Source organism: Idiotropiscis lumnitzeri, unplaced genomic scaffold (assembly GCF_059441095.1).
Source record: "Idiotropiscis lumnitzeri isolate Australia: NSW breed Sydney's pygmy pipehorse unplaced genomic scaffold, RoL_Ilum_1.0 HiC_scaffold_53, whole genome shotgun sequence".
NCBI lineage: Eukaryota > Metazoa > Chordata > Actinopteri > Syngnathiformes > Syngnathidae > Idiotropiscis > Idiotropiscis lumnitzeri.
Genome location: NW_028283591.1, coordinates 364,279 through 372,500, shown reverse-complemented (window position 1 = coordinate 372,500; position 8,222 = coordinate 364,279). Strand labels below are relative to the sequence as shown.

Genomic DNA, 8,222 nt, shown 5'->3' with positions numbered 1-8,222 from the left:
GCGACCGCGGCGAGGTCCCTATTGTTTATGTAGAAATGATTATTAGGGCCCGAGCAGCGACCGCTACGAGGTCCCCATTGTTTTTGTGGAAATTATTATTATTATTATTATTAGGGCCCGAGCAGTGACCGCTGCGAGGTCCCTATCGTTTTTCTAGAAATTGTTATTAGGGCCCGAGCTGCGACGGCTGCGAGGTCCCTATTGTTTTTGTAGAAAATATTATTACTTTTATTATTATTATTATTATTATTATTAGGGCCTGAGCAGCGACCGCTGCGAAGTCGCTATTGTTTTTGTTGAAATTATTATTATTATTATTTTTCCGATTGTTCGATCGCATTTTTGACCCCCGAAACATGCACAAAAACTCACCAAACTTGGCAGTCTCATCGGGCATGGCGAAAAATTTGATATTTTAACGTCTAATATGAACAGGAAGTGAGTTATGAATTTTTGAAAGTCCGACTTTTGCCCTTTTTTGCATGTTTACAGGGGTCATTCTTTTGCACCCTGATCCTAAAGGCTTCATCTGATTGCCTTAAAATTCTGTCTGTAGCATCTTAAGACCTGGGACAAACACTGGGGCTAAAATCTTTTGTTTCCGAAATACTATATGACGGGGGCGGGGCTTCAAAGTTTTCACTTAAGATTTCCTTCGCCGCAATGGACAAAATGCTTAATAACTCTCATGCACATGCTGCTAAAAATCCAAAACTTCACATGTACATAAAGAGTCGGTACCTGAAGACATCTATATGTTTATATTCTGTTATACACCTTGCGCCAATCAATATCATTTTTTACATTTTGACGTACTGCACGGTGCCCTTTTAACGAATCCGATTGAAAATTGGCTAGAAAAGACTCAAGACATTGATCTTACGCTATCCCTATTTTTGTGACTTTCCTTCGAAGGGCGTGGCTATTGCGGTGCCGCAGAGTCTGATTATTCTCCGTGGCAACAAAAGTTCCTGCAAAATGATTCAGATGATCCATCTTCTCGAAATTTTTCACATTTGAGGATATTCAGGCCCTGAAGACGGCTGCCAACTTATTTTTGATCGCAGTGGTAGCGCCACCAACTGGTTAAAACAAATACAAATTATTTTCGTTGATGTTTTTCTCCGGGCAGGTTCACAAAATCTACCTTATATTTGCTCGGATGAGTGTTTAGGCCTTGAGGATGTCACAATACGAAAGTCTTTCGCCTTCTTCAGAGTGTCACATGATGGTGTCTTGTGGCCCGTCTTTATCAGCTGATGTTCCATGAGGGCGTGACTTACCTGTCACAAGAATGAAGGCAAGTCACGCCCCCCGCTGTCCGTTAACTCCGCCAAGATGCTGGTCCAGGTGGTAGAGAGGATGAAGGCAACCTTGTCTCTGTTCATGGTTTTTATGCCTCGCTTGCAGATCTCAATGGCCTCTCTGATCCAGCGCTGTTGTTTGTTCTCTTCTGTGCGGATGACCCTGCCCTTCTCCCGGTCCATGATGTGGTTTTCCCTTTTGCAGTGGTCAGTGATTGCTGATTTGTAATGTTCATGTTGTGCTTGTTCTTTTACTGCTCTGATTTTTCATTTTTTTGACAGGTAAGTCACACCCTCATGGAACATCAGCTGATAAAGACGGGTCTCAAGACACCATCATGCGACACTCTGAAGAAGGCGAAAGACTCGCCGAAACATGTCAGGTAAAAAATTTACCGAAAACATAATTGTCTGCTTTTAATGAATCTGTCAAATATCAATAATAAGAAGACAAAATGAACCTAATACAAATAAATGAATGCTTAATAACTCCCCTGCACATGCTCCTAAAAATCCAAACCTTCACCTGTAAATAAAATGTCCCGACCTGAAGACATCTTAATGTTATTATTTTGTTATACACACAGCGCCGCCAAGTGGAATCAAAAATTTGTTTTTATTTTAATTTTCACGTACTGCAACGTGCCCTTTTGACGAATCCGACTGAAAATTAGTCAGAAAAGACTCAAGACAATGATCTTACTCTCTGCCGAGTTTTGTGACGTTTTGGCAAAAGGCGTGGCTATTACGGTGCTGAAAAGTCCGATTGTACTTTGTGGCAACAAAAGCTCCGGCAACATGACTCAGATGATCCTATCTTCTCGAAGTTGTACACATTTGAGGATACTTCAGCCCTGAAGACATCTACCAACTTATTTTTCATCGTAGTAGTAGCGCCACCAACTGGTAAAAGCTAATACAAGTTATTTTCTTGGATGTTTTTCTCCGTGCAACTCAACAAGGTCGCCCTCATATATGCTCGGAGGACTGTTTCGGCCATGAGGATGTCACAATACGAAATTCATCCTTTTTCGTGAAAAGTTGTGGGAGTGGCATTGCACTGTTTGGCAATAAAACAACGCTGATTATGAGGTTCTAAATATGAACGACAACTCGTGAAACTTGACACACACATCAGGCAGAGCAAATTTATAAATATTTTATACGTTAGTTGTGCAGCTTTTTTGAAATGGCTCGCCATGGCCCTCGAGAAATGTTCAAAAAAGCAGCCCTGGTTGAGTGTTTCACCTCGCTTTTTGTAAATTTTATGGAGTACAGTGAACCCTCGGTTATCGCGGTTAATGGGGACCGAGACCACCCGCGGAAACTGAAAATCCGCGGAGTAGCGGCGCACCTTCAAAAATGCTTAAAAGAAAATACAATATATAGAATAAATATATATATATATATATATATATATATATATATATATATATATATATATATATATATATATATATACGGGGGAGAGAGAGAGAGAGAGAGAGAGAGAGAGTGAAATTCATGTTATAACAAAAAAAACAAATTATTATTAAAACGTATTATTTTTTTATTCCCCAGCCATTCTTTTTGTATTTATTTAATTACTCCGACTTTTACCTGCTGGTACGCCGTCCGGTGTGCCCTGTGAAATGAAAGGTGGCATTCTTTATTTATTTATTTATTTATTCTTCTATACATTCATAACTGACAGCTTCGCGCTCCGCTCGTGCCCGGGCGGAAGAGGTGCTCCAATTCGGCTTAACTGTGACACACACCCGCCCTCCTCCCCCGGAGCTTCCATTCGGTTAAACTTAGGGGCCGCTTGGCACCGCCCGTGCCCGGGGAAGGTGCTCCTCTTCGGCTTACTGTGACGCGAGCATGCCCTCCTCCTCCGGAGCTTCCATTCGGTTAAACTTAGGGGCCGCTTGGAACCGCCCGTGCCCGGGGAAGGTGCTCCTCTTCGGCTTACTGTGACGCGAGCATGCCCTCCTCCTCCGGAGCTTCCATTCGGTTAAACTTAGGGGCCGCTTGGCACCGCCCGTGCCCTGGGAAGGTTCTCCTCTACGGCTTAACTGCCACGCACGCCGGCCGGAGCTCTGGTACTGTCCGAACCGCGCGAAACGTCGCCACCGATCGTGTCCGGGGGAACGTGCTCTTCTTCGTCCACTCTCCTCTTCGCCCACGCTCTTCTTCGGCGCACACCGGCCGTCTAACCGCTCCAGCGCCCCGTCGTGCCGCTCGGCGAAACTATAATGCCCCCGAATATTTTTTAGACCCGCGAAGCACTGAACCCGCGAAAGGTGAACCGCCAAGTAGCGAGGGTTCACTGTATGTATAAGACCAAGACCTACAAAAAAGTCTCTTGGAGCAATGAGCTAGGTTTTACAGGAAGTCGGCCATTTTGAATTTACTTAAAAGGGGGCGGGTCACCACAATGGACTTTGTGTAGAAATTATTATTGGGGCCCGAGCAGCGACCGCGGCGATGTCCCTATTGTTTTTGTAGAAATTATTATTCGGGCCCGAGCAGCGACCGCTACGAGGTCCCCATTGTTTTTGTGGAAATTATTATTATTATTATTATTAGGGCCCGAGCAGTGACCGCTGCGAGGTCCCTATTGTTTTTCTAGAAATTGTTATTAGGGCCCGAGCTGCGACGGCTGCGAGGTCCCTATTGTTTTTGTAGAAAATATTATTACTTTTATTCTTATTATTATTATTATTATTAGGGCCTGAGCAGCGACCACTGCGAAGTCCCTGTTGTTTTTGTAGAAATTATTATTATTATTATTTTTCCGATTGTTCGATTGCATTTTTGACCCCCGAAACATGCACAAAAACTCACCAAACTTGGCAGTCTCATCGGGCATGGCGAGAAATTTGATATTTTAAACGTCTAATATGAACAGGAAGTGAGTTATGAATTTTTGAAAGTCCGACTTTTGCCCTTTTTTGCATGTTTACAGGGGTCATTCTTTTGCACCCTGATCCTAAAGGCTTCATCTGATTGCCTTAAAATTCTGTCTGTAGCATCTTAAGACCTGGGACAAACACTGGGGCTAAAATTTTTTGTTTCCAAAATACTATATGACGGGGGCGGGGCTTCGAAGTTTTCACTTAAGATTTCCTTCGCCGCAATGGACAAAATGCTTAATAACTCTCTTGCACATGCTGCTAAAAATCCAAAACTTCACATGTACATAAAGAGTCGGTACCTGAAGACATCTATATGTTTATATTCTGTTATACACCTTGCGCCAATCAATATCATTTTTTACATTTTGACGTCCTGCACGGTGCCCTTTTAACGAATCCGATTGAAAATTGGCTAGAAAAGACTCAAGACATTGATCTTACTCTATCCCTATTTTTGTGACTTTCCTTCGAAGGGCGTGGCTATTACGGTGCCGCAGAGTCTGATTATTCTCCGTGGCAACAAAAGTTCCTGCAAAATGATTCAGATGATCCATCTTCTCGAAATTTTTCACATTTGAGGATATTCAGGCCCTGAAGACGGCTGCCAACTTATTTTTGATCGGATGAGTGTTTAGGCCTTGAGGATGTCACAATACGAAAGTCTTTCGCCTTCTTCAGAGTGTCACATGATGGTGTCTTGTGGCCCGTCTTTATCAGCTGATGTTCCATGAGGGCGTGACTTACCTGTCACAAGAATGAAGGCAAGTCACGCCCCCGCTGTCCGTTCACTCCGCCAAGATGCTGCTCCAGGTGGTAGAGAGGATGAAGGCTCCCTTGTCTCTGTTCATGGTTTTTATGCCTCGCTTGCAGATCTCAATGGCCTCTCTGATCCAGCGCTGTTGTGTGTTCTCTTCGGTGCGGATGACCCTGCCCTTCTCCCGGTCCATGATGTGGTTTTCCCTTTTGCAGTGGTCAGTGATTGCTGATTTGTAATGTTCATGTTGTGCTTGTTCTTTTACTGCTCTGATTTTTCATTTTTTTGACTGGTAAGTCACACCCTCATGGAACATCAGCTGATAAAGACGGGTCTCAAGACACCATCATGCGACACTCTGAAGAAGGCGAAAGACTCGCCGAAACATGTCAGGTAAAAAATTAACCTAAAACATAATTGTCTGCTTTTAATGAATCAGTCAAATATCAATAATAAGAAGACAAAATGAACCTAATACAAATAAATGAATGCTTAATAACGCCCCTGCACATGCTCCTAAAAATCCAAACCTTCACCTGTAAATAAAAGGTCCCGACCTGAAGACATCTTAATGTTATTATTTTGTTATACACACAGCGCCGCCAAGTGGAATCAAAAATTTGTTTTTATTTTAATTTTCACGTACTGCACGGTGCCCTTTTGACGAATCCGACTGAAAATTAGTCAGAAAAGACTCAAGACAATGATCTTACTCTCTGCCGAATTTTGTGACGTTTTGGCAAAAGGCGTGGCTATTACGGTGCTGAAAAATCCGATTGTACTTTGTGGCAACAAAAGCTCCGGCAACATGACTCAGATGATCCTATCTTCTCGAAGTTGTACACATTTGAGGATACTTCAGCCCTGAAGACATCTACCAACTTATTTTTCATCGTAGTAGTAGCGCCACCAACTGGTAAAAGCTAATACAAGTTATTTTCTTGGATGTTTTTCTCCGTGCAACTCAACAAGGTCGTCCTCATATATGCTCGGATGACTGTTTCGGCCATGAGGATGTCACAATACGAAATTCATCCTTTTTCGTGAAAAGTTGTGGGAGTGGCATTGCACTGTTCGGCAATAAAACAACGCTGATTATGAGGTTCTAAATATGAACGACAACTCGTGAAACTTTACACACACATCAGGCAGAGCAAATTTATCAATATTTTATACGTTAGTTGTGCAGCTTTTTTTAAATGGCTCGCCATGGCCCTCGAGAAAAGTTAAAAAAAGAATAGAATAGAAATAGAAATCCCTTTATTGTCATTGTACTCAAGTGTGCAACGAGATTAGAGGGCTCCCCTCTCCAGTGCAATACAACAATAATACAGACAATATATAAATTAGATAAATAAATAAGACAGTGCAATGGAATTCAGTACTAAATAGGGCATATAGAAACACATCACAATGCTGTTTTGCAAGGTTAGGGTGGTCTCGTGTGTGTGTGAGAGTTCAGTATGTAGATGGCTCTCGGAAAGAAACTGTTTCTCAGTCTATTGGTCCTTGATTTGATGCATCTGTAGCGCCTGCCAGAGGGCAACAGGTCGAACAGGTGTGAGTTTGGGTGGGTATTGTCTTTGACGATGTTGAGAGCCCTTCTGAGGCACCGGGCGGTGTAGATGTCCGACAGCGAGGGGAGAGGGCAGCCAATAATCCTTTGCGCTGTTTTGACTGTCCTCTGGAGCCTCACTCTGTCCGCCTCAGTGCAGCCGCTGTACCAGGTGGAGACACAGTACGTCAGCAGGCTCTCGATGGACGAGTGGTAGAAGGCCAGCAGCAGCTTCCTGTCCAGGTTGAATTTCCTGAGGACTCTCAGGAAGTGCAGACGTTGGCGGACCTTCTTTACCACTGCTGTGGTGTTGTGACTCCAAGAAAGGTCATCGGAGATCTGTACTCCCAGGAACTTGAACGTGTGGACCCTCTCCACACACACGCCTTCGATGCAGAGGGGGGGCGGCAGCGTCTTGTTCCTCCTGAAGTCGACGACAATCTCCTTTGTTTTAGCAGAGTTAAGGTGCAGTCTGTTCTCCTTGCACCAAGTTGTCAGTCTCCCTACCTCCTCTCTGTAGGCTGTCTCGTCACCTTCCGAGATCAGACCGACCACTGTCGTGTCGTCAGCAAACTTGACGATGGTGTTGTTGCCGTGGGCCGGGCTGCAGTCGTAGGTGTAGAGGGCGTACAGGAGAGGGCTCAGCACGCATCCTTGGGGGGAACCGGTGCTCAGCATGAGGGTGGAGGACGTGTAGGGGCCGAGCAACACAGTCTGGGGTCTGTTGGTCAGAAAGTCCTTAATCCAGATGCGTGTGAGGGCAGGGAGGCCGAGAGTGTCCAGTTTGGCGACGAGGATGTCTGGGATGATCGTGTTGAATGCCGAGCTGTAGTCCACAAAGAGCATCCTTGCATAGCTCCGCTGTTGTTCCAGGTGGCCCAGCACAACATGCAGAGCAGCCCTGGTTGAGTGTTTCACCTCGCTTTTTGTAAATTTTATGGAGTACAGTGAACCCTCGGTTATCGCGGTTAATGGGGACCGAGACCACCCGCGAAAACTGAAAATCCGCGAAGTAGCGGCGCACCTTCAAAAATGCTTAAAAAAAAAATACAATATATATATATATATATATATATATATATATATATATATATATATATATATATATATATATATATATATATATATATACGGGGAGAGAGAGAGTGAAATTCATGTTATAACAAAAAAAACAAATTATTATTAAAACGTATTATTTTTTTATTCCCCAGCCATTCTTTTTGTATTTATTTAATTACTCAGACTTTTACCTGCTGGTACGCCGTCTGGTGTGCCCTGTGAAATGAAAGGTGCCATTCTTTATTTATTTATTTATTTATTCATTTATTCATTCATAACTGACAGCTTCGCGCTCCGCTCGTGCCCGGGCGGAAGAGGTGCTCCAATTCGGCTTAACTGTGACACACGCCCACCCTCCTCCCCCGGAGCTTCCATTCGGTTAAACTTAGGGGCCGCTTGGCACCGCCCGTGCCCGGGGAAGGTGCTCCTCTTCGGCTTACTGTGTCGCGAGCATGCCCTCCTCCTCCGGAGCTTCCATTCGGTTAAACTTAGGGGCCGCTTGGAACCGCCCGTGCCCGGGGAAGGTGCTCCTCTTCGGCTTACTGTGACGCGTGCATGCCCTCCTCCTCCGGAGCTTCCATTCGGTTAAACTTAGGGGCCGCTTGGCACCGCCCGTGCCCGGGGAAGGTGCTCCTCTACGGCTTAACTGCCAC

At 44.4% G+C, this 8,222-nt stretch overlaps 1 protein-coding gene and 1 long non-coding RNA gene across 2 annotated transcripts in view; both read left to right on the top strand.

The window, feature by feature from the left end:
• LOC148315702 (uncharacterized) overlaps nucleotides 1-1,687 on the top strand; it is a 13,286-nt gene extending 11,599 nt beyond the window's left edge. Inside the window, exons 4-5 of the long non-coding RNA XR_015840671.1 lie at nucleotides 1,411-1,511; nucleotides 1,587-1,687. This is a non-coding gene — a long non-coding RNA (uncharacterized LOC148315702). The remainder of the gene's footprint in view (nucleotides 1-1,410; nucleotides 1,512-1,586) is intronic.
• Nucleotides 1-8,222, top strand: part of LOC148315701 (uncharacterized) — a 537,087-nt gene that overhangs the window by 364,601 nt on the left and 164,264 nt on the right. The gene's annotated exons all lie outside the window — the stretch shown is intronic.